This window comes from Pezoporus wallicus, unplaced genomic scaffold (assembly GCF_028554395.1).
Source record: "Pezoporus wallicus isolate ANWC-B61680 ecotype Strahan unplaced genomic scaffold, APGP_CSIRO_Pwel_v1 contig_1438, whole genome shotgun sequence".
NCBI classification, from domain to species: Eukaryota; Metazoa; Chordata; class Aves; order Psittaciformes; family Psittacidae; genus Pezoporus; species Pezoporus wallicus.
Genome location: NW_026638681.1, coordinates 375500 through 397954, shown reverse-complemented (window position 1 = coordinate 397954; position 22455 = coordinate 375500). Strand labels below are relative to the sequence as shown.

The 22455-nt window shown below is 58.7% G+C and overlaps 1 protein-coding gene across 1 annotated transcript in view; it reads right to left on the bottom strand.

The window, feature by feature from the left end:
* BCOR (BCL6 corepressor) overlaps positions 1-21353 on the bottom strand; it is a 78226-nt gene extending 56873 nt beyond the window's left edge. The window contains exon 1 of the mRNA XM_057411881.1: positions 21097-21353. The gene's annotated coding sequence lies outside the window, so the exon portion shown is untranslated. The remainder of the gene's footprint in view (positions 1-21096) is intronic.
* Between the last annotated feature and the right edge of the window lie 1102 nt (positions 21354-22455).

The window sequence follows — 22455 nt, the reverse complement described above, 5'->3', positions numbered from 1 at the left end:
GGATGGAGGAAAAAAAAAAAAGCCAGTCGTCCATCAGCGGCTGCATTGCGGGGGGAGCTCATTACAACGCGTTTTTGCCTGATCCGGCTTTGGCAGCCCTTAACGCGCTTTTGACCGCGTGTGAGCGGTGTGGCTACCTCGGAAGCGGGGAGGGGGTAAGCGGGGGAGAGGGGGGGAAGGGGGCTGAAGCACCGTTTCCCTCCGCTGGCATTTCTACGGCTGCTTGATTTTTTGCCCGTGTTGAGCCCTTAAATCTCCGGGTTGGTAGTTATCGGCTGCATCTATTTACTTTGGCAACTTTTGGCTTGGCGAGCTCCTCGTAAATTTCACGTTCATAACGCCCATCCCTGCCGATACTCCCAGGTTTGGTCCCGCCGAGCCCGGGGCGCAGAGGCAATCTGGGGGGGGGGGGGGGGGGGAGGTGGGAGGCCTCCGGGCCAGCCGTGCACTGAGCCCCGCAGCTCCCCCTCACCGCCCGGCGCCTGCCCGGGGAAGAGGGAGATTCGCCACTTCAGCGCCCCCGCATCGAGCCCCCTCCCCCCGCCTGCCGCCGCCACTCCGTGTGGGAGCGAGTGCCAGCCAAACGGCAAGTGATTAACGCGGACAGCTCGCCCGGGGAGGGGGGAATTCTTAATCGTCACGTTCAGGACACAGCGAAAAGGCTGCGGAGCTGCTGCGAGCTACAAAAGCTTCTCTCGCCGGGAGCGCACAAGCAGCGTGCGGGGCGACGAGGATTTAGCGCCGGAGCAGAACTGCCGGGACTGCCTGCTGTTGCTGTCGCTTAGCTCAAGATGGGAAACCAGGAGTTCCCGAAAGCTGTCCCAAAAATTTTGGTCAAAGCACGTCCGTAAAAAGGGATCCCCAGATGCTGGGGGAGGGGGACACTGCATACACAAGACACGCACCCGGGTCACGGCCAGAGGCGTGGCATTTCATGAAAGTGCCATCACTGGGCTTTGGGTTTTCGCTAAGGCTCTCAAAGGAAAAAAACCTAAAACCCTCGGCCGTCACAAAAGTGAAATCCCCACCGTTTGAAACCCGAAACTCCAGCCGCACCACTCGGCTTCCTCGCAAGGAGCCCGGGGAGCCGCCGAGCGCGGTGGACGGGCTGCGGTCCCTCGGTACCGGCCGGTGGGGTGCACGGCCTCAAGCAGCGGCCCGGTTTGATCCCGGCGCGGCAGACCGCGCATCTGAAAAGGCTTCTACACGGTTTTTTAATCGATAACAGACGGCCTAGTTTATAAAGATGTTTTAGGGCTAGACTACCGCACACACGTGAGTCACAGGCACACAGCTGGAGGAAAGGCCTGTGCTGGGTTTTTTCCCCCTTTCCTAGGAAAAAAAACTTCAGGTAGGAAAGCAGAACTAGCGTGTCTCCCAGGTCCCCAGATGCATCTACCTGGGCGTCTCCCCGCAGGTCTGGACCCGCGGTGCCACCGGCCCGCACTTGCATCTCAAAAGTCGCCCGTTTCCCTTGCCCGGGGCTGCAAACTCCGGATTACATGTGTGCGCCGACAGCGTCGGGCTGCCTGGTTGATGCTGCTTTATCTTACCTCGGGGTAAATGCCCCACTTTAACCGCAAAATTTTTGTGCGCGGTTTTCTCCCTGGAGGGAACAAACCCGCGCTTGTTCGCCTCTGTGCCTTTTTTGTTCCCCGGGTGCCCGATCTTTGCAGCGGGAGGACGGAGGCTCCCGGCGAAGACATTAGGGCTTCAGTTTGCTCCCATCGCTTCCCTCTGCCTCTGGTGTGGCGGGCACCGCTAACTCCGAAAAACAGAGCATGCGGATTACTGGGCTGCCTCCCCCCGCACCCCCAGCCCCGGAGGGAGCTGACCCCTGGGTCAGGCCGCTGCACGCTGCTCCCTCCCCGCGAGCAGAGGGAGTGAAGCTCCGCGCACGAATGCTCGGGGCTCCCCGCTGCTGCTGCTGCTGCTGCCGCTGCCGCCGCGGAGCCGGGTGATGCGCTCGCTAAAAAACGGCTGCTTCGACAATGCTGTAACCTCGTAAAGACAAATCCACTAATGGCAGAATGGGCTTCTCGCAGGAGGCTTCCAAGTGGAATGGCTTGACGCCGGCTCTTTTACCTCCAGCGCCGCCCCTAATTGGAAGTTTCCCCCTTTTTCCCGCACACCTCAAAAGTTGGGAGTCCAACCGTAGGAGCGGCGAGGCCCGGCCCCCTCTGAGCCAACGGCAACCGGAGCACACGGCTCTCCTGGGCGCGGAGAAGGAAAGAGATGGGCGCTGCAGAAAATGCGACCGAGGTGCTCAGCCTGGTGTTACTAGGAAAAGCCTGTAATCGCTGTCCTCTGAATTTATATCAAAGGCTGTTTAGAAATCTAACAAAAGCATTTGGCGTTATACGGGGTCTGCAGCGCTTCCAGCCCTGATGCGGTGCCAGCACATTGTTACACCGCCGTGCCACACCATACGACACACCCCGCAATCCAGGGGGTTTTGTGTAGCAGTACTATTTGTAATTCAGGGCTACTCAAATCCGTTCTCACCCCCGGAAAAGCCCGAGACGCGCTCGCTTCACGGACTACCCCTTCCTCACAGGGGCAAATGACAAATCTGGTTGTGCTTGCTTTACTCAGCACCCTCTCCCCGCACCACAAAAGAGCGGAGATACCCACAGCCCTCCGGTCCCGGTTCGCCGCTCGGAGCGGGCAGCTCGGGAAGGACAGGCAGGCAAACACGCACGTCACCGGGAGGGAAGCTCGACGCTGGGACGGCTGCCGCTGCGGCCGGGAATGCGCTCGCCGGGCCCAGGCTGGGGACGGGGATTCAGCAGTTCCCTGGGGGGAAGGCAGGCTGGCTGCCAGCTGCCCCCTCCACCTCTTCTACTTGCATACCTCGGCCATTTTGTCTTAGGGCGCGCCTGTGTCCCGCATGTCTCCCCCCTCCCCGAGCCCCGGCAGTGACCCGTCGGGCAGGGGGCTGATGCCTAGGGCTCACCGCCCAGGCCCTGGCGCTGGGGTGGCGAGCAGGAGAAGAAGGCAGAGCAGCCGGCAGTCCCGGCCCTCTCCAGCCAAGGGGGAGATGCAGCCGCCAGGCAAGGCCCTGCAGGGGAGGGGGCGTGCGCCGCACGTCTGGAAAGGTAAAAATAGCGCCGGCGAGGTTGTTGCTCTCCTCCTCGCCTCCCCCCAGCCCGGCGGGGGGCAGCGGGCGGCGCAGGGGGGGGTCGGCGGGGAGGGTGCAGGAGCCGAAGCCAAACAAAACCCTGGCCCCGGCCGGAGAGCAGTAAGAGGCTGAGCCTTCGCCTTTTGAAGGCGATGCTCAGGAGCAGGGGGCTGCCCCCGACTTTTTTCTCGCTGAGGTCCCTCAGCCCCGGGGGTCGCGGTCTGCTCCCCGGCCCCGTTTTTTTCCGGCCCGGGATCAGCGGCAGCGAGCGGCGCTCCGCGGAGGCGCCGCAGCCTCCACCCTCCCGTGTTTAAATAGAATACGGCGGCCGGGGGAACCGCCATGGTTTGAAGGTGTGTTTGCAGACTACAGCTTGTATGTTAATAATTGGATACAGTCGATGAATCACCTCCGTCCTCCTTCTGGTTGTGTTTTGTTTCGGAGGGGGTGGGGAGAGCGAGGAGACGATGCCGTGGCTCGGAGCTGAATACCAATTCCTCACTCGGGTTCATAAACACTCCGCCCCAGAGGTGACAGCGGAGGCCTCCGCCGCCCTCCGCGCCCCGCGGCGCGGCCCCCGGGCTCGCCGGCGTGCAGAGCGGGATGCGCGCCCCGGCTGGGAGCCTGGCAGCGGCGGGTGGCTCGCCGGGGTGCATCCATATGAAAAGAGAACAACATCAAAGCCGCAGCAGAGCGGGGGCAGGGACAGGCTCTCGGTGTGTACACGTGTGTACTTTTCCAGAGAAAAGCCCCTTTCAAATCGTATCCTCCCCCCCTCCCCCCCCCCGCATAGCAGACGCGGGGAGATTGTCCTGTGAACACTTCGCAGTTTTTAGCAATTAAGGCGAGAGGGGGGTGGGTATAAAAAGCCACTTTTTCGCCCTGCAAGTGTGAAAGATAACAGTAAGCTGGGGCAAAACGTCTGCTTACAACCTTCCCCCAGCGATTGATCGGCCACCTCATCGCAGAAAATGCTCATTTCGAAAGCAGCTTCAAAAAGTTTCTGCTCAGAAACGCCATTTAAAACCCCTTCACCGCGCTATGCTGGCCCCCCTGCCGCGGTACCCAAATCCCGGCAGCAGCCGCTTCCTAGCGCGCCTTTCGGAAACCACGCAGGTAGAGGACCGAAACCTGCCGGGCACCGAGATTAGCAGCGCTCCCCGGCCGTGCCCGCCCGCCGCCCCCGTCACAGGCAGGGGCCGCGGTCGTCCTTAAAGGCCCCTCGCTGCCGGTAAAGCGGACAGGGAGCCAAGCTGGGCAGAGCCCCACGCCAGCAACACGCACTGGCGGCTGAGATAGAACAAGAGCCGGGCTGCCTTTTCCAGGTCGTTTTGCTGCACAGAAACCACGCTCCCGACTGCACAGAGCGATGCTCAAGGCTTGCCCCCAGCCAAGCTGCAGCATCCTCCTCCGGCGGCGGCGCTCGGGGGCGAATCCCTTCTGTCCGTCCCCCACAACTTCCCCGACCTGCCCCCGGCCGCTTCCTACTCTGCCCCGCCGTCCGGCAGGCACAGGCGGAGGCCCTTTTAGGGCATAGGCCGTGGTACACACTTCGGAGGCCCAGCCCTCCGCGGCACCTGGCAGGGAAGGTCCCTCTGCTCCCTCCCCGGCCCCGTGGACAGGATGCGCGCGCCGTTTCTCCCCGTGCAGCGGGGCTTGGGGCGCTGACGTCTGCTGCCGCCAAGGCCGGGGCTGCTTCCCCGTCCCCCAGAGCTTCCTCCCGAGGCTCAGAGTTTCGATCTCCCATCCTTAAAGCCGTCGCCACCTCATAAGGCGAGGTGCCGAGGGGAAAAGGCTTCCTGAGCTCGAGGGCCAGGTGCAGCCATGTCCTGTCCTCACTGCCCTGGGAAACCTCCCCATGGGCCTCCACGCGAAACAGAGGAGTGTGTTATGGGTGTACAGGGGGGGGCCTCGTCCCGCTGCAAAGCCACATCGAGTCCCTCATGGGAGCCCCGGACAAGGGGGACCCCACGCAGCCTCGACGTGCCCTGGGCGTGAGCGAAGACGGGGTGACGGCCGAGAGCCGAGACGGTGCGGGGGACTTCCTAGATTCGCGAGACGCCCGTCTCCTCCCGCCGCCCTTCTCAGAAACCCGTCGGTGCCGTATTCTAGGAGTGGGTCAGCAGCTGGTAAGGGGAAAAAGAGCGAACGTGCGAAAAACCCTCCCAAACCCCAGCCTGGCGCGATTACTCATCCCGAGTTCCCCTTAATCAGAGAAACTTGGCAAAATCCCAAACCCGAGCCGTTAGCACGGTCGGAGGCTCCCCAGGCACCTTCCGCCACGGGGCCGGAGCCGAGGGAGTGGGGCACGGCAGAGGCGAGAGCTGGAGATCAGGACCGGGGCCGGCGGGGACTGTGAGTCCCCATACTCGGCGGCCTTCGCGCTCGGGTTATTGTGAAGCGTTTTATCTTCACAGCAGCAGCTAACGAAGCTCGGCGGCTGCAGCCCACACGACTTTGGTTCTCTGCATTTATCCTTCAATAAAAGCCGATTCCTTTATTAGAAACAGGAGACGTGTCTCCTACCGCCCCTATCAAATCCCAACTGGCAAGGCGCAGCCGACACCTCCCCCTCAGCCCCCCCCCCCCTTGCCCGAGAGGGGCAGGCGGCACCACCCCACGGCCTACGCCCCCCTTCCCTCAGACCCCCCACTGCGAGCATCCTGCTCTCCCCGTCTCCAGCCTTCCATCGAACTGGGGCAGCTCTCGCCTCCTCCCTGAGACCAACCCTTGGACCGGGGCAGCCCAGTGCCGCCCCCCCCGCCCCGAACACCCCACGCCGCCATGAGCAGCCTGCCCCCCTTCGCCAAATCAATTCCCCCCCCCCCAGGCGCACCCACACGGCTTTCGTTCCCCTGCATTTATCGTTCAATAAAAGTTTCCTTTATTAGAAACAGGAGACGCTTCTCCCACCGCCCTCACCTCATGCCCCCTTGGCGGGAGCAGCAGTCGGCCCCCCTTCCACACCGCCCCCCCGTTCCCACCACCGCTGCCCCCTAAAAATAACAGCCGCCGTCCCCAGCAGCCGTAGCAGCCACCCCCCTCCACTGAGCCCAGGCACCCCCTCCCCTTCCCTCTCAAATCCTCCATCGCCAGGCGCAGCCAACTCCCCCCCCCCGCCTGCCTTTCCCCAGGCGCAGCCAACGACCCAGCAAATCCCCGCGCCAGGCACGGCTCGGCCCCCGCCCGCCTCGCAGCTCCCCCCGGGCACCGAACAGGTCTGTGCGGCGGCGGCTGCTTGTGCGACTCCGACCGGAGCTGCTGCCCCTGCCGCTACCGGGCGGGGAAGGCGTCTCCGGGCGCTGCCGAGAAACCCGGTGCTCGGAGGATGCCAGCCTTCCTCGCCGTACTGTGCCGCTCCGTGCTGTGCCACTCCGTGCCGTGCCGCGCCCCACCGTGCCCCTCCTCCGCGTCGCGGCTGCGGGAAGAGCGCAGCGGCCGGCGGAGATCTCCCCGCCGAGGAGGGGTCAGGACGGAGCGCGCTCTGTATCGTATTAAATTAATCGGCTCCGGAGGAGGCAGGTGATTCTGCCAAACACAATGAGGGGTTTGAGCGCTGCGGAATAAAGCACCCTTCATGGGGCTCTGGGCGGCGGCAGGGCCCGGCTCCTTTGCGGGACCGGCTGGTCGGGGGGGGGAAATCCCGGCGCTGCTCCCCACCCCAGCGCGGGGAGCTCCGGCGCGGCGCACGCCACCCTCGGGATGCAAGGAGGGAGGGTGCGGGGGTAGTGGGAGCAGCGAGCTGAAGCCTCCGGGGACGAGACAGGAGGGGGGAATGCTGCAGGCAGGCTCCCCGCTTTCCGGCCGTGCGGCCCCGAAGGGGTGGCCCCCGGGAGTAGGGGGTGAGCACCAGCCCTCCGCGGGGAGGGAGGGGCCGGGCGGCGAGGACCGGGCAGCCCTCAGGGTCTGGCCGGGCTTGGCCGGGAAGTCGGCGAAGCCCGCGAATGGGCGGCGCGGGGCGGGCGGTGCTGCCCCGGTTCACGCGGTGGCAGGCGTTGTTTTCCTCAGAGCGATGGAGGAAATCTCCGGGATTTTAATGGGAGAGTGCAGCAGGGCTGAGCGCTGGGATTACGCGGCGCGGAGACAGCGGGCTGCGTGTGTGCGCAGGACTGGTCGTCTCCGCCCGTCTGCTGCTAATCGCACGTTTTCCGCTGTTCAAAAGAAACCGTGAGGCTGTGGCCGAGCCCAGCGCTGTGACATGAAAAGATGGCGCGCGCTCCCCTCCCCCAGCCTCCCTCTCGGTTTACACTTCCTCCCCAACAGCTTTTGCCTTCCAGTTTCTAAAGCCCTTTTCTCCCTTCCTTCCCCCCCTTTTTCCCGGCCGGATACTAGCTTCCCAGCCCATCAGTGGGTCCCTCGGTTGCGGCGATTTGTTTACCTCGCTATTTTCGCCTCTCGGAAACCTAGATCTCTTATGTCTTGCTCTTTTGTGAACTTCAGCGGGTAATGGCAGTTGAGGAATACGAGGAAAAGCGGGGAAGGGGTTACCCCACCACTTCCCTCCCCCTCCCCCCCCCCCCCCCCTTCCATTTCCTCTCTCTCCCCCGAGGCAGGAAAACGAGCCTGACCGCGCTGTGTGCCTATCGTGGGGGCAGGAAGGAGGCTCCGGGAAAGGAGGTTCCGTGAGATGCCTGCCCGCGCCGCCGACCCGATCACGCCACGACGGCCCCTAACTGGGGAGGGTTACGGGGGGACGGTTCGGGGGAGAGCCGTAGCGGGAGGTAACCCCATCGGGGCAGTTCACTTTAGCGCTTTACGGTACTGTGCACATTAAGATGGTCTCGCCTCCCTGAGCGGGCGTGCGGGACCGGCCGCAGCCCCTGTCCGAGGCAGGAGGCCTCCTTCCACCTTGCTCCCCGCGTTCGTCACCAGATCGCTCCAACTTTTTGTAAGCCTGAAAATTATTCAGCGCCGCTGTCAATTGCACTTAGCGATGGGGCGCTGCTCACCAGGGATGCATGAAGGCCTCAGAGCCTAACCGCAGGCTCCTAGTCAGACTTCAGCCAGCTAGCAGCGAGTTTGTGAGGGGCTGCTGGGGAATTTGCCCGATCCCGTTTGTTTTGGGGGTTGTGGTGCTGACCTGCCGGGCAGCTGAATGCCGCTCCGACTCTTGGCTGGGAGGTCAGGATGGCCGAATCCGTTTTTGCATTGCGGGAGGACAGGTATTTTCCGTCCGTGGGTAGTAATGCAATTAACTTTTCTAGGCAGACGCCACGATTACGTGATCTTGCTGAACCTGTCGGTTTTGCTTTCGGGAGCGAGCAGGGAAACCGGACACCTTTATCAATGACTCCCGGGGCCGTTCTCGTGGGCACTCGCTATCATCGCCATCTGACCCCAGGCAGTCTGCGAGTGCCGTGTCGCAGCCCCTTGCCCTGCCCTGGCCAGGGATGGATGTAGAATTACCCAGCCTCGCTACGGAGTGGGCATGTGGGACTTTCCTAGACGTGTCCTCATGACATTGGCATATGGAGTGACTAAGCCTAGCAAATTGTCCACTTGTTCGAGCATTTTCTGGTTCCAAGGCATTCTAGCACTGGCTACAGCTGCGGGGCATTTCGCAGCTGGGCTTTCGCCTAAATATCGAGAATGAGCATTATCCACAACATGCACACGTTTAGCATCTTCCAAGAAGACTCTGGCGGGGTAAAACGGAGAGGTGCGTTGCGCTTGGACTGGCCTCCACGCAGCCTTGGCCGGCACCGGCGGACAGGGGTCGGCGCCCCCCGACGAGGAGCCGGGAGGAGAAGCACGGTTGCCTCGCTCCCGGTTGAACATTAACGGGACGGCCGCGGGGCCTTGCAGACCTTTGCTTTCCAGAGGCCGGGCGGGGACGACGGGCGCTTTTCTCCCCAAACGCGACGGCACTAATGAGATTACTGTCCGGCTGCCCGCAGCTGATGGTGCGAAGCGCCGAGCCCGCGGGCAAGCCCAGCCGCTGCGCCTCAACCCGGAGCACACGGCAGAAACGTCGCTGCCGCGAAATGCTGCGGGCTCCCCCCCCCCCTCTCCTGTGCCGTGCCCAGGGGAGCCAAGAGCGGGAGCCGCCGCCCGGCCCGCGCTCGCCTTGCCCCGCGGAATCCCACGGGTGCCAGTAAAGCCCAGCCTGGGAGCCCTGCCAAGGAAGTCTGGCTTTGATATTCCGCGCCACGGCAGCTCCTCCGCTCACTCCACGCAAAAGCCAGCTTGCTCCGGCACTCCGGGATAAACACGGAGCGCGTTTCGCTGGGCTCCCAAAGTAAATATTGGAGCGGGGCTGCGCTGCGAAGCTGAAATCTCCCACTTTTCTGCGCTTAGCAACCGAGGGAAGCGTTGTGCACACCCTCCCCCAGCCAGGCTCCGGGTGATTTACTTGCTCGTTGCGATGCAGATAGTTCAAGGGCAGGACAAACTGCAAGCGGAGTCTTGTGAACGGAAATCTCCCATTTACGAGGTTCTGCTCCACCACCAAAAGCCACCCTCCAGCACCTTTGTTCTGCATGCAGCTGCTTTTATTCACCACCAACACCCCCGCCGCCCCAGCCACATCTCAATCCCACCCTTATTCCCACGTCTCAGATGGATTCCCAGCCTTTTCCCGACTGACCCTGGGGGAGGCGGCTGGGGGCAAATGGGGAGGTAACCGGGAGAGGTTGATGAATGATAAGGCAAATGATGAGCCGAAGCGACAGCGAAAGCAGATGCGGTCTCCGCTCTCTCGCAGGGCCCAGCCCCGTCCGCGGGAGTTGCGCGGGCGCCGCGGAAGCACTGCTGGCCTCCGCAGGCTTCGCCGGGCGAGATAAACACATTCTGGTCACGTGGCGAGCTCGTACGGTGCCATCCGTGCTCCCGTTCGCCTTCCCCCGTCGCTTTCCATACTAACACGCCATCCGCCAGCCGTCACCGAGCCCAGCCTCACCTCCTTTGCACCCTGCCAGCCCTCTCGGGGGCCCGCCTGGAGAGGAGAAGCCGCGGCTTCCCCGGGGAGGCTGCACCCCGGCCTGGGGTCGGCTGCATCCCGGTTTGCGGCTTGAGCGAGGACGGGCTGAACCGTGACTCGGGGACGGGGTAAAGGCTGTCGGCTTTCCGGCTAGGGGACGGGGCAGTAGGCGGCTGCGGTACAGTGGGAGCAGGGGCGAGGGCTGGCCGCATCCCCGGGACAGAAAGCGGTGCCTCGTCCCAGCGGCAGGCAGGGGTTTCGCCTCCGAGCCGCAGGTGGAGGGCAGCTGCGGGCTGCGTCGATTTAGGGGCAGGAGGGAGCTCAGCATCTCCGTGAACCACGGAGGGCGTGCAGTGGGTTCCACAGAAGGGGGGGTGGGGGTGGAGCACCCGTGGCGAAACGCCAGGTTTACCGCTTTAAAATGGCAGTGTCCAGGGGAATCCCCTCCCCTGTAGCAGCAAAAAACCTCTTCGCCCCGAGCACCACGGTCGCCTGCGGCAGCCCCGGCTGGTTACAGGAACAATAAAGCATCGCGGGCGCGCCCGGTGCCTCCCGCTGCTGGGGCCAGCCGAGGGTTCGGGCACAGGGAGAGGCGACGCGGGGGGGGGAGCAGGAGGATTGAGCTGGTGAAGTGCCCCCCCCCTTCTCCCCCCTTTCCCGCCGGCGGAGCGAGCGTGCCGGTTAATCCCTTTATCCCCGCTCGCTGGTGGCGATGCGAGCCGGCGAGCCGGCAGCCACCCGCCAGCCGCCCGAGGAGGCGACGTGCTGGCTCCGCGGCACAGATGTCGCCGGTTGGGAACAGGGAGCCAATCCCCACCGGCACCACCTTCACATTTCAAAAACCGGCGGGGGACAGGAGGGGGGCCCCTGACGACCCGGACACCGCTTAGGCACACTGGGGGGTTCTCGCCCTTAAGAGCTCGCTGCCGTCGGGCATCGGAGCCGTGCCCCAGCACCCCGCTCGGCCCGCACCCCTGGCCTCCGTATCCCCGCTCACGGGGTTCGTCTCGCTGTCTCCCCGAGGGGGCACGGTCTGCAGCCTCTCCCTCTCGCCGGGGCCCCCGGGCGGTGCAAGGAGCAGCCCCCGGTGCGGTGCCCAGGTTGGGCAGCAGCCGATCGGCCGCCCGTGCTCCGAAATCCGGCAATTATGCAAATGTCTGGGATGCTCTCCCCTTTGATCTGAACTTCCTCGGAATGATCCCTTCTCATTACGGAGCATGAAAATGCTTCTTGGACGTGTAAAGTGAACGACGGAGCTCCTTTCATCCCCTTTTGTTACCCGCACCGGGCTTATCCCTCTACCCCCGCATTCCCCAAACGCCGAGAAAGGGGGCAGAAAGGGGCTCCCGGGGGGAGGCGGTGGGACGTGGGAGCCGTCCGGGCCGCCGGTTGTCATGGCGAAGCCAAGTGTCTTCCCAAGTTATGTGCAACCCAACTAATGGGTTTGTGCCCCGATCGGCTCCGGGTTCACCTTCTCCCCCGCTGTCTGGCTCCCCGCCGGCCCGCACGCCTGCTCCCTGGGAGGCAGCGGCGCCCCGGCGACCAGCGAGCCTAGCCCCGGGGCCTCGTCCCTCTGATTCACCCCCTGCCTGCCCATCACACGCTGCGGGCTCGAGAAACGGAGAAGGGATGGGACAGGGGGAGAGGACTCCCGCCGACGTGAGCGCAGTCCCCGGGAAACTTTAAACTCCATCTTTGGCTGCGCTCCTTCCCACCTCGTTTCAGTTTTGATAACGAGGCACTGAATGTAGCGCAGGTTTAGTATGTCCACGCAACCGTGGATATGATTTTCAAGGCTCCCGAGAGCCGCGGCTGGGAATTTTTTCCTTCGAAGAGGTACTAAAGTTTGTCCTGTCTTGCAAACTATTCCTCCCGTGTAAGACAAACATCCTGACCGTTTGCTGGACGCCATTTTATGAAAGAATAGCTTGCATAATTTCAGGAATACCAGGTGTCTCAATACCTTTTTCGCCTTCCTTGCCGTTCATTCGGCCAAGCCAGGAGCTCCCTGACAATGGACTCCCGAGGGGAATCCGAGGGAACTGTACTAGAAAACAGGGACTTCTTCCCTGCTGTGCTCATGCACAGTGCAGAGAGAAAGCCTGCGATGTATCTGTGAGATGAAGGAATAAGTGCGAAGGAGGGCACAAAGTGAGGGGGCTGCCCTATGTAGGTTTTTTTTGTAATTTGGCTGTAATTCACAATTTTCCCTACAGAAGCATGGGTAGGTGCAGCATTGATGAAATTGTGCCACTGCAAAACCAAAGCTGAGCAAACAGGAGAATTAGCTGGTTTTAAAATGTTGTCATGTTTGTTGAGAGCTGCTAAACTGGTGCTTTACGAGGGCTTGGAAATTTTAATAAAAAAAGCAATCCTCCTGCTTGCTTACAGTTAATGACAGCTTGTAATGCATTCCTTCGAGACCTTCAGTAATATTGGGGCTCAGGGGACTTGAAATACCTAATTCACAGGTTTTTTTAAACCAAGAGACCTTTATGATCAGCTGGTCTGACCTGCTACATATCATGGGCCAGTGAGTTTCAGCCAGACATCATAAATTCTGGCTGAGCTTTTAACCTGGCATCCAGACTTGCTCTGAAGACTTTTAAGTAACAGCAAACCCACTGCTTGCCTCAGTTGTTCCAGTGGTTGTGTTCCCTCTGGTTTAAAAAAAAAAAATCACCTATTTCTGCTCAGAATTCATATAGCTTCATTTCCAACATAGGATCTCATTATGCCTTTGTCTGCCACATTAAAGAGATCTCTACTATCAGAAATCTCCCCATAGAGACACTTAGGGCACTTAAAGACTATGATCAAACCGAGTCATAGCCTTGGATAAATTAATAGATGGGATTTCTTTCGTCTTTTGCAATAAGATGCGATTCCCAGAGCTTGAATCACTCTTGTAGCTCTTTTCTGATCCCATACTAATTTGCCAGTGCAATTTTAACATGCAACCACCACAACAGAGCCGAACACAATATTCTGGCAATGGTCTCCATTCATGTCAAAAGCATTAATGGCATCATTAAGCTTGTTTAAAACCTTATGCAGATTATAGCTAGCTTTAGCAATACTGTATTAAAACCCCATTTAAAAAGTCACCTGTCTTCATGCAGACTAGTGTCCATCAAATTCACAGTGCGGAGCATCACTTGACCAGACTGCAAAGCTAGCTTCATTTTTCTAGCTGGGGCTTTTTCAGTGTCCATCAGCACTAGCCTTCAGTAGGGCTTCATGTTTCTGCTTTTGCTGTAAGAAGCACCTGCTACATATACTCACAATGGCACTAGCCCTGGCTGTTCACTGAGATGAGCACAGAGCTCCACTACACCGTTCCCTCTCCTCCCTCTCTTGCAGTGCTGAAGCCCCAGTTAAGTTCCAGCAAGACCTTCACTGTTCAGTCTTTTCACTGGCTGTGGCGTGGCTCAGTTTTGAGACAGTACTTCCACAGATACTTTACAGACAGCTTCCACAAGAGCTTCTTCAACCATGGCAAACAGTCCCTTTCACACCCGAGCCCATTCCCCATTCACCTTCACATGAATGCTCCAAAAGAAAGCAGGGTAAAGCTCTCCCACTAGATAAGAGATTAAATAGAAGCTGCCCTTCCTCTGCCCATCCTGGTGATGCCCATACGTTTTTCAGTCTATCCCAGCTTCTGAAAATAGCCTTGCTGAGCAATGGCAGTATGGAATGGACATGGAAGGTCCATGTATTACAGAAGCATTTATTGCTCCTGTAACTTCCAAATCTCTCATCTATTCATGCTACATCGGGAAACACTGCATGCAGTGAGAGCAGTCACGCTTGGTGCTGCAAGCCTGGACTGCATGAGAAATGGCCTGAGTTGTAGCCTAGATGCCCTGGATTATTTGAGAGTGCCTTCTAAAAGCCTGAGCTGTAGCTAGGACTGTGTTGTGCTGGGCCTTGTGTAATGTGAAAGAACCTGTGCCCCAAAGATCTTTCCATTTGTATCCCCAAAAGCAGAAAATCGTACAGGACAGTCTTGGAAGTGGCTGAGCCTCAGCCTCATACACGAACCCTGTGCTTCCTAGGACTCATACCTGAGCAACACTATTTTCCTCCCACATGATAGGTCTTCCATAGTCTCAGTTGGAGATTCACGATATTGTGGTCATGCATGAGACCAAAGGTGCTTTCCCCACCAGAAGCAGACTGGCCTATGGCATCTTGTAAATCAGTTCTCCAGGCTGTTCCCGCATCTGCCCTAACAGAGGTTGTGGCACATGCTGGAAACTGGGTGAGAATAGTGGGCCTGCACCATAGGCACCTTCTAGTGGGAAAGGAGCTATAACCTGCCCAGGAAAGCTGGTCCCCATATAGGAGTGTTTCTTCATCTGCACAGATCTGCTTAAGGGACTCGTATACCACTTACTCTGCTACTGCCTACAGGAACAAGGTGCCAGCAGCATAAAGCCTGTGTAGTTATGCTTTTTACCCTGGAGTGAACTCTGATGAGGCTCATGTGATCTTAGAGGACCTTGAAGCTGCTACTGCAAAACTCAGGCCCAGCCTGCATGAACTAAGACAAGGGCAGAATAGGATTAATGGTTAAGTTGCTTTTGTGCATATGCTCCACCTCACATTCTGTGCCATGCAGTTGCACCACAACTGCCCCTTTAAGTTTAAATTATCCACAAAAATGATTTTTCCCATGACATGTCACAGCCTTCATGTCCTACTAGTAGCAGCCCTCCCTTTATACTTTCCACGAGCCCTCGTTTTACTATGAAACACACTTGCCCTCTCTTACTATGACTTACACTTTCCTACCTCAGAGGACGTATCAGAAGACACATCTGATGCCCCAGTTTAGACACCTCATACAACTGCCATCTCTCCTTTCCAAAACCATTGCCAGCCAGCCATCAGGTTTAAATCAAATTCTCAGCCTCAACCATGAAAAAGCCAGCACAGTCACCTTTGTTATAACACACCCTTCAGTTGCACTTTAGTACGCAGCCCATTATCCTCACTGTACCAAAATGCAATTTATAATTTAAAAAAGCAATAATCAAACCATCAGACCTGCAGTTTTGAGGCTCTGTGAGCCACAGGGTGGGAGCGCTTCTTTCTAATTTACTTGCAAGCGCATACCACCCAACCACTCATGACAGCCCGCTCGCTCTTCCTTCCAGGCTGCTGCAGCCAACAGTATTTGGGTCTGAGTGACTGGTTTGGGGTCTGCTCTAACCCTCCAAGGGGTTTGTCATTAGTTTTCATGGAGAGCAGAACGAGGCTGTACGTGGAAAACCAATATTGACATTTCCTTGTTTAAATATCATACATCAGAGGGGGGTCACAGGAGCCAAGGCCACCAGAAAGGGTTCCCCCACTAGCATTTCCTTTTAAAAAGCACCAGGGACACAACATCCTCCACTGGGCCTCACACCCGCATGTCTGCTCTTCTCTGTGAGCTGGCTGACTGCTGCCAGTGCCACTTAGCAAATACAGATGTTCAGGTCTTTTTCTTTCACCACGTGTCTTATCCCTGCACAGAGGCCTAGTACTAAATGAATGCCTCGTTTAAGCCTTCAAGGCTATACAAAATACCTTATCTGCGCTCACCTCTGTCTTTGCAAAAATCTACAGTGCTTTCCTATCAGATGTGAAACAAATGGCATTCAAACTTATTTTAAAAATTAATTGAACCAATACATCAACTTTCGTGTTTTCAGAGCCTGCATGGCCCTCGCCTGGGAAATTAGAACTGCGGGAAGGTAATTTTGCATTTAAATCAATGGAGCTTTCCCTACAAGATTGCCTCCACAGTTGGTAAAGCCAAGCAGTCCTACCGGGCTTCAGAAGAAGGAAGCCCATTAGGTGTCCCACATCTATGGCACACCCAATCTCCTTGCTGGGGGAGGCTTCCTAGGGGGCTGGTAGTGGGGGGGTACAAGCCCTCCATTAGCACCACCCAATGCAATGCCACTGGGGGTTACTTCTATGCTCTATGCCCTGGTTCCCTTCTCCTCCCATTTATTTGAGCAGCACCTCACCTGCTGTGCCTTAATCCTCGTGTTTTCCCCGCGTTCCCCATGTGAGAGTGCTTCACTCTGAGAGCAGGCAGGCTTTCAAGGTGAGATCAGATGCCGAGCTAGGAAAAAGTGTTTGGGGACCACAAAAAGCAGAGAAAAACGGAAGACATGTCCTTTCCCAGAGAAGGAATGGCTGCAGGATTTCCCTTTTTATCCAAAGCCCTGAACGGATTTGCTGCTCAAAGAAAGGTAATCCACATTATGTAGAAACAAAATTACATTCACATGAACACACGCATACAAACGCACACTGTTCTAACTGCAGGACACGGGCTTTGGGAGCTGTGGCCTTGGAGAGCAACAGCAAAAGGCAAAAGAGCCTGCCGGCGAAACCAGGAACTTGCCTGCCTCTCTGTACCACCAGCATCACTCTTCTGGTCGTCTGCTATTGTAGGTTTTTACAGTTTTGCTTCTGTTTTATGGGCAAGCAGAACGGTCTGCCTTCTGTGCCTAGAGTGCCCAGCATGCTAAAGCTGCTGTCAGATAACACAATAGTTGTGGACCTGGAAAGAATACAACTGAAATTTAGCCCCTATCTCTATGCATCCTGAGCCTGACCTGAGTTCAAAACTTCCCACCACTGTATTTTGTTTAGGTGAGCCACAGTACATCAGATGATGCAAGACGAAGTCCCACAAGCTTACAAATCTAAACAGAGACCAGAGAGGTGGCATACCTAGAGGTCATAAGAACATGAAGACATCATTTAGGTGGTCACGTAGTGGTCTTTCAGGGGTTTTGGTGACAGGACTTCTGAAAACATTTTTGCCCTGCTTGGGAGCATTCTGGAGGCAGGTGATGAAAAAGAGACGCTGCGACTTGACAGACTGTCACTGGGTGAACGATGAAGGTGTAAGCCTTGCAGCAAGAAGGGCTGCAGGCTGTTGGGGATGGGGTGCCTGCAGTCTGTGAGTACTGGCAAGAAAGGACTGGGGTCAGGAGGGGAGTCTGGGGTGCATCTGTGCTCAAAACTGAAGCAGCATTCATACCTTTCTGTGTCCATACAACCACTGCAAGCCACAGGGGTTTGCTCATTCATTACGGATGCCCAGTCCCTGTAAATGTTCAAGACCAGGCTGGATGGGGCTTTGAGTGGAAGGTGTTCCTGCCCATGGCAGGGGTGTTGGAACTGGGTGATCTTTAAGGTCCTTTCCAAACCAAACGATTCTGTGATTCTTGTGTTTACTGCTTTGTTTGAGGCTTAGCCATGGCCACATAACAGCACTTCCAAGGAGATTTTAAAATGCCTTTGGGGCAGTGAGGGACAGCAGCAGGACAACTATCTGAACCACTCAGATATTGGGACTTAGATCCATCCAGGCGTTAATTCAGTGAAAGCCAGACAGGATCAGGCTGAAACTGGCATTATGCACTGTTAGAAGCAAATCCACATAGTTTTAAGCACACGCAAAGCATTTTCTATGGGGACCTGGAGTGCTTTACAAGAGCGCTTGAGGGACCAGGTGACTTTTTAGCATGGTGAATTTCAGCAGTGTAAGGTTTAACGTTGTGGCCATGGCCCTGCCTGAGGTAGAGGTGACTGCAAAGGCCAAGTCAACAATTTGGAAAGATTTTTTGGCTTACGTATATTGCTTGAAAACGGTTTCTTACCATCATGACACAAGCCTCTCTGCTTGCTAAAATGCTGGAGGTACCTAGCGAGAGAACAGCTCTGTGCAGAACCCACAGGGAGGTGAGGAGACCCTGGGGCCATTTTTACCTACTGCTCCTCAGGTTGCTCAAAAGTTTTAGTCCTGCCTTCAGTCAGTGAAGAACAAGGCCCAGGGCTAGAAACATCTGTGGTGTGTAATACCTATGCAATAGCTCTCCTATCGCATCACAAGGCAGCTACATGCAAAGCCTGTCAGGCCCCTGGGAAATGGGGTTCAGTATTGGTTTGCCACAAACCTTGCCCCAAATACGGAAGAAGGACCTTGTCTCAAGCCAACCTGAAAGCTGCAGATACATCTGCTGTTGTCTCATTCTTGCGCTCTTCAGGTGCTTCCTTGACATGGGACAGGGTGTCCCCAAGCCACCACTATCTACACACTGCTTCCCAGCAACAGCGCATATTGCTTTCCCCAGACAAGAGTTGCTCTGACATCTTCACACACGCACACACATCTTTCCAAATGCTGTGCATGGTCTTTTGCTCTCCTGCTCCCCAGCAGACTGAGGCCCAGCCTGCCTAGACATGTGCCACCCCATACTTTGTCCCCATGCTTTGCCCAGAGCCTGTCCCCATCTCCTGCTCCTATAACTCCCATGCCAGCCACATCTGCAGCAGCGGAGCAATTGCATGAGGTGCACTGAGGGCACACGAGTCATTTACCTCCTACCCAGCTCTGTCTGCTGTGCTCCAGTGGGAGTCACACAGTGCTCTTGCTCCCAGTTCTTATGTGGTGAGCAGAGGTATAGGGCAGGTTATAGATTTTTGCCTCTCTGGCTGTGCTTTGTACTCAGCAGGCCTCATGGTCAGCTCAGCTGCACAGGCTGCTGGCTTGATGGTTTCTCCCTTCGCTTCCTCTGCCGTCCCAGATGCATTAAAACCTCCTCCAAGGCCAAGGCGAGGCAGGGGAAGGGGGTGAAGAGGGAGGAGGCAGGCTCTGTGGGGCACTGGGGCTGGGAATTACTCCAGGGTGCTATTGACAGCCATAGAAGTGCCTGGGCTGCTCTGCAAATGCAGGGCAGGCAGGAGCAGTGGTCGCGGGCAGAGGTGTCTCTTGCATGACCCGGGATCGAGGGGGCAAGTCACCCAAACGCCAGCTCCTATAGGGCTCCCGTGGAGCCGGGCATCGCCCCCAGCCCCACGACCTGCTCGGGGACCCAGCCATGTCTCACCGGGATGTCTGCCACGGTCCTCCCTCCCGACGAGCTGGCCCCGAGGGACACCTGGGACAGCCTTGCCCCGCTGCTGCTGCTGCTCCTGCTCCTGACCCCGGCCCCGACGGCGAGGCGCGGGCACTCTCCCAGGGCTGAGAGATGGTTCTGGCCGCGGGCAGCGGGTGCTCCCTGGACTTTGGGAGAGACCTAAATCGGCCCGAGGCACAACCCCGGAGGAGCACGTCAACACTGTAGTGGGGGCAGCCCCCGTCCCGCCTGGCGGGGGGGGGGGTGTCTCCAGAAAATACCAAGTGCGTGTTTGGACTGCATCAAAGGTATTTTGATTTTCCTTTGGCTATAACTTCCACCGTTCCTCTTTGGTTTATAGCTGCTCAAGTTTACTTGCAGAATTAAGATTTTGGGGGGAGGGGGAGGAAGGGGGGAGGAAGCCTTTGTTCTCCGGAGTGTGCTTGTCTTACTTTTTGCATCATGTGGCCTGAGCGGCACCCCCTCTCCGCCCCGACCGTATTTATTCTATCTCGAGTGAGTTCTTTGAAGGAGAGGGCAGAGTCGTCGTTAACCCTCTGCGTGCCTGCAGGGCCCGACGCCGGCAGAGCCGACACAGCGGGTCCTGGATCCCAGCGTCACGCGTGCCGTTTCGACGAACGGCGTCAGTGTCCTGTGCCCCCACCCCCAAAAGCCCACCCCCAAAAGCCCACCCCAAAGCTCCCGTCCCGTGGCCGGTCTCCGCGCCAGCTGTGCACCCGGGGAGCCAGCGGCGGTGGGCCTCGCGGAAAGAGCCGGGGATACCCCCTTGATCACTAGCAGGCTAGCCCGCTTAACACGAGGTTGGAGATGCCTACAAACTGGAAACAGCTGCCGGGCTTCGCTCTGGCCTGCCTGCTAAAATACGCCGATCTCCTTTTAATCTGTTTCATATTCACAAATTAAGCACTTAGCCTAGGTAATAAATCATGAGGCAGTTTATGAGGCTAGCAGGAGACAAGTGGAAAGGGAAAACAATCGCCTAAAAGTACATTAAATGGAAATGGAAAAGCTCGCTCTGAAAGCCCAGCCCGTGCTTCCCGAGGCGGTGGCAGCACCCCGAGGCCCTGGCCGAGCCCCACCGCTGGCGGGGGTGGGGGACAAGCCGAGCCGAGCCGGGCCGGGCCGGGCCCGCACTTCTCCACGCCTCGGGTCTTCGAACTCATCCCGGGCTCCCGCCTTTGTCTCCCCGGTCCCTGCTGCCCGTACCGGCTCCACCTGTGAGAGATTCCTGCGGTAGCCGGCCTGAAAATGACTCGGGGTGGTGATAACCCCGTCGCACGCGCACACATACCGGCTCGGCCTCCGCCGGGGCCGGGGGTGAGGAATGGGATGCTGGAAGAAAGGAAGTGCTGGCTTGCTTCACGCCGTGCCGCTCGCAAGCGCCAGCGGGGGACGTGGCGTTCCCCGGTGTCCCGGGGGAAGGCAACCCGGAGAGGTGCCAAGGGGTCCGGAGAGTACATGCCCCCCCCCGGTTCTTCCCGGGGCTGCCGGGCTCGGGGGCGGGGGAAGCAGCTGGAAAGTAGCGCTTCGGTTACCGGTGTTGCTCCCCAGCACCCTCTCCGGGACGGCCGGTGGAGAGGAGCACCACGGCCGGCGAGGGCCTCCCCCGGTCCCCCTCGGGCTACTGTCACGCTCACCACTCGAAGGGGCGGTGCGGGTAGGACAGGGATCCGGCGGGCAGGGCTCAGCCCTTCGGTTTCTGTGGCGGGAGAGGAGAACCGCGAGGCGGTGGAGCCTGCAGAAGTGCGGCCGGGAGCTGATAGCGGGGGGCCGGGGCGCCCCCGCGCTTTCCGCGGAAGCTCTTCCCGGGAGAGCCGCCAGACGCCCCGGGGGATGCAGACGAAGGCCCCGAGACAAAAGACCCAGCGCTAAGACCCCTTCTGGCAAAGGCGCAGCCTGCCGAAAGTATTTCAGCAGAGACTTTTCTCACCCCATACACCCCCGGCGGGGCTCCGCGCCCGGCCGGTGGCTCCACGTCGTGCCGAGCCGTAGCAGCGGGAGCAAGCAGGGAAGGACGTGCGGAGCAGGGAAAGGAGGGGGGAAGGTCGGCAGCATCCCCCGGGAGAGGTTGTGGGGAGGAAGCGGAGATTTAAAGGGACTCCCGCGAAAACGACACAGACCTGCGGCTGTTCGCTGAGTCCGATCTGCCGAGCTGTGGGTGCGAAGAGGCGCTGTCAGGGGCTATTTATCTCTTGCCGGAGCGGAGGCTCTGGTCCCCGCATCGACCGCCGGTAACAATGGCAGCGGCCGGCGGCGATACGGATGGCGGAAGATGCCGCCGCGCTCCGCTCAGGCGGGCTTGCTCATGCATCCCTCTTGGCCGGAGCCTCTCGCTACTGCTTCTCCGCCGAGAGCTGCAGCCCGCTCCCCTCACCCCCTCCTCTCCACCCCACACCGCCCGCCCTTCCCCAGTTTTCCATTTTCGGGACTTTGGCGCGGAGCCAGAAATGTCAGGAGGGGATGAAACTTGACACAGATCTCAACCCAGAGCGATTTCCTCCCTCCCCCCCCCCCCCCCCCCCCCAACATCCCCCGCCTCCGTCCCCAGCCCTTAGTTAACTTGAAGATAGTTTGGCCATATTTCAGTTTGAGAAGGGGAAATTGCAGGTCACTGGTGCATGGTCGGGCCGGGTGTTTTTTTAAAACGGTAGACACCGAGGCCTGAAAAGCATCTGCAGCCCGTGCACTTCAACTGCTCCTCCCGGCTGTGGCTCGGTTAACCCCTGTGTGCCCCGGCCGGCCCCCCCTCAGCGCCGGCAGCACCCCTCCTTGCCCGGGGGTACCTCGGCTGTGTCCGGGTGGCCGCACCGGCTTGGCTGCCCCCCACTTCGCCACCAAGCTTCGGGGCTGGGTCATATCCGCCGCTCGTTGCCGGAAGGGGGGTTACCCGCTGTTCCCCGGTCCCGCTGCTCCCCGACCCTGGGCGGCCTGGGACAACATTCCCCGGGGAGCCCCCGCAATTCCGGCCGGGGACCGAGGCACCGGGAGCGATGCTCGGGTGCTCCCTCCGCCCCGAGCCCGTCCCCACTCCACCCTATCTAGGACCCACAGGGGGGTTCCCCTCGGCCCCGGCCAGCTGGGAGTGCTGATAAGGGCTGGGGGGCAGAGGACAGAGCAGGGGCGCTGGAGGGAAAGCTCCCGAAAAGAGGAGAGCAGGGAGCGGAGCCCCAGCTAACTCCGGGAGGGATGCCTCAGCACTTTATTATGCATTTCCAGCACAAGGAAAGCTAATTCCTCCGTTGAGGGCCTCAATCAGGCATTTATTTGACACTCATGATGCATGAACGGCTAAACACTAGTCTAAGCGGAGGATCAACCGCTAGTTTATAGCTCGAGGTTTTTTTTATGCAGGTGAATTATGTTGATCTCCGAATGCCTCGTATTCCTGGAAGGGGGGGGGAGGGGGGGGAGGGAGAAGAAACAGAAAAGGGGGAGAGTGAAAGGGAATGAACTTCAGGCTCTTCTCCCGCACACCCGGA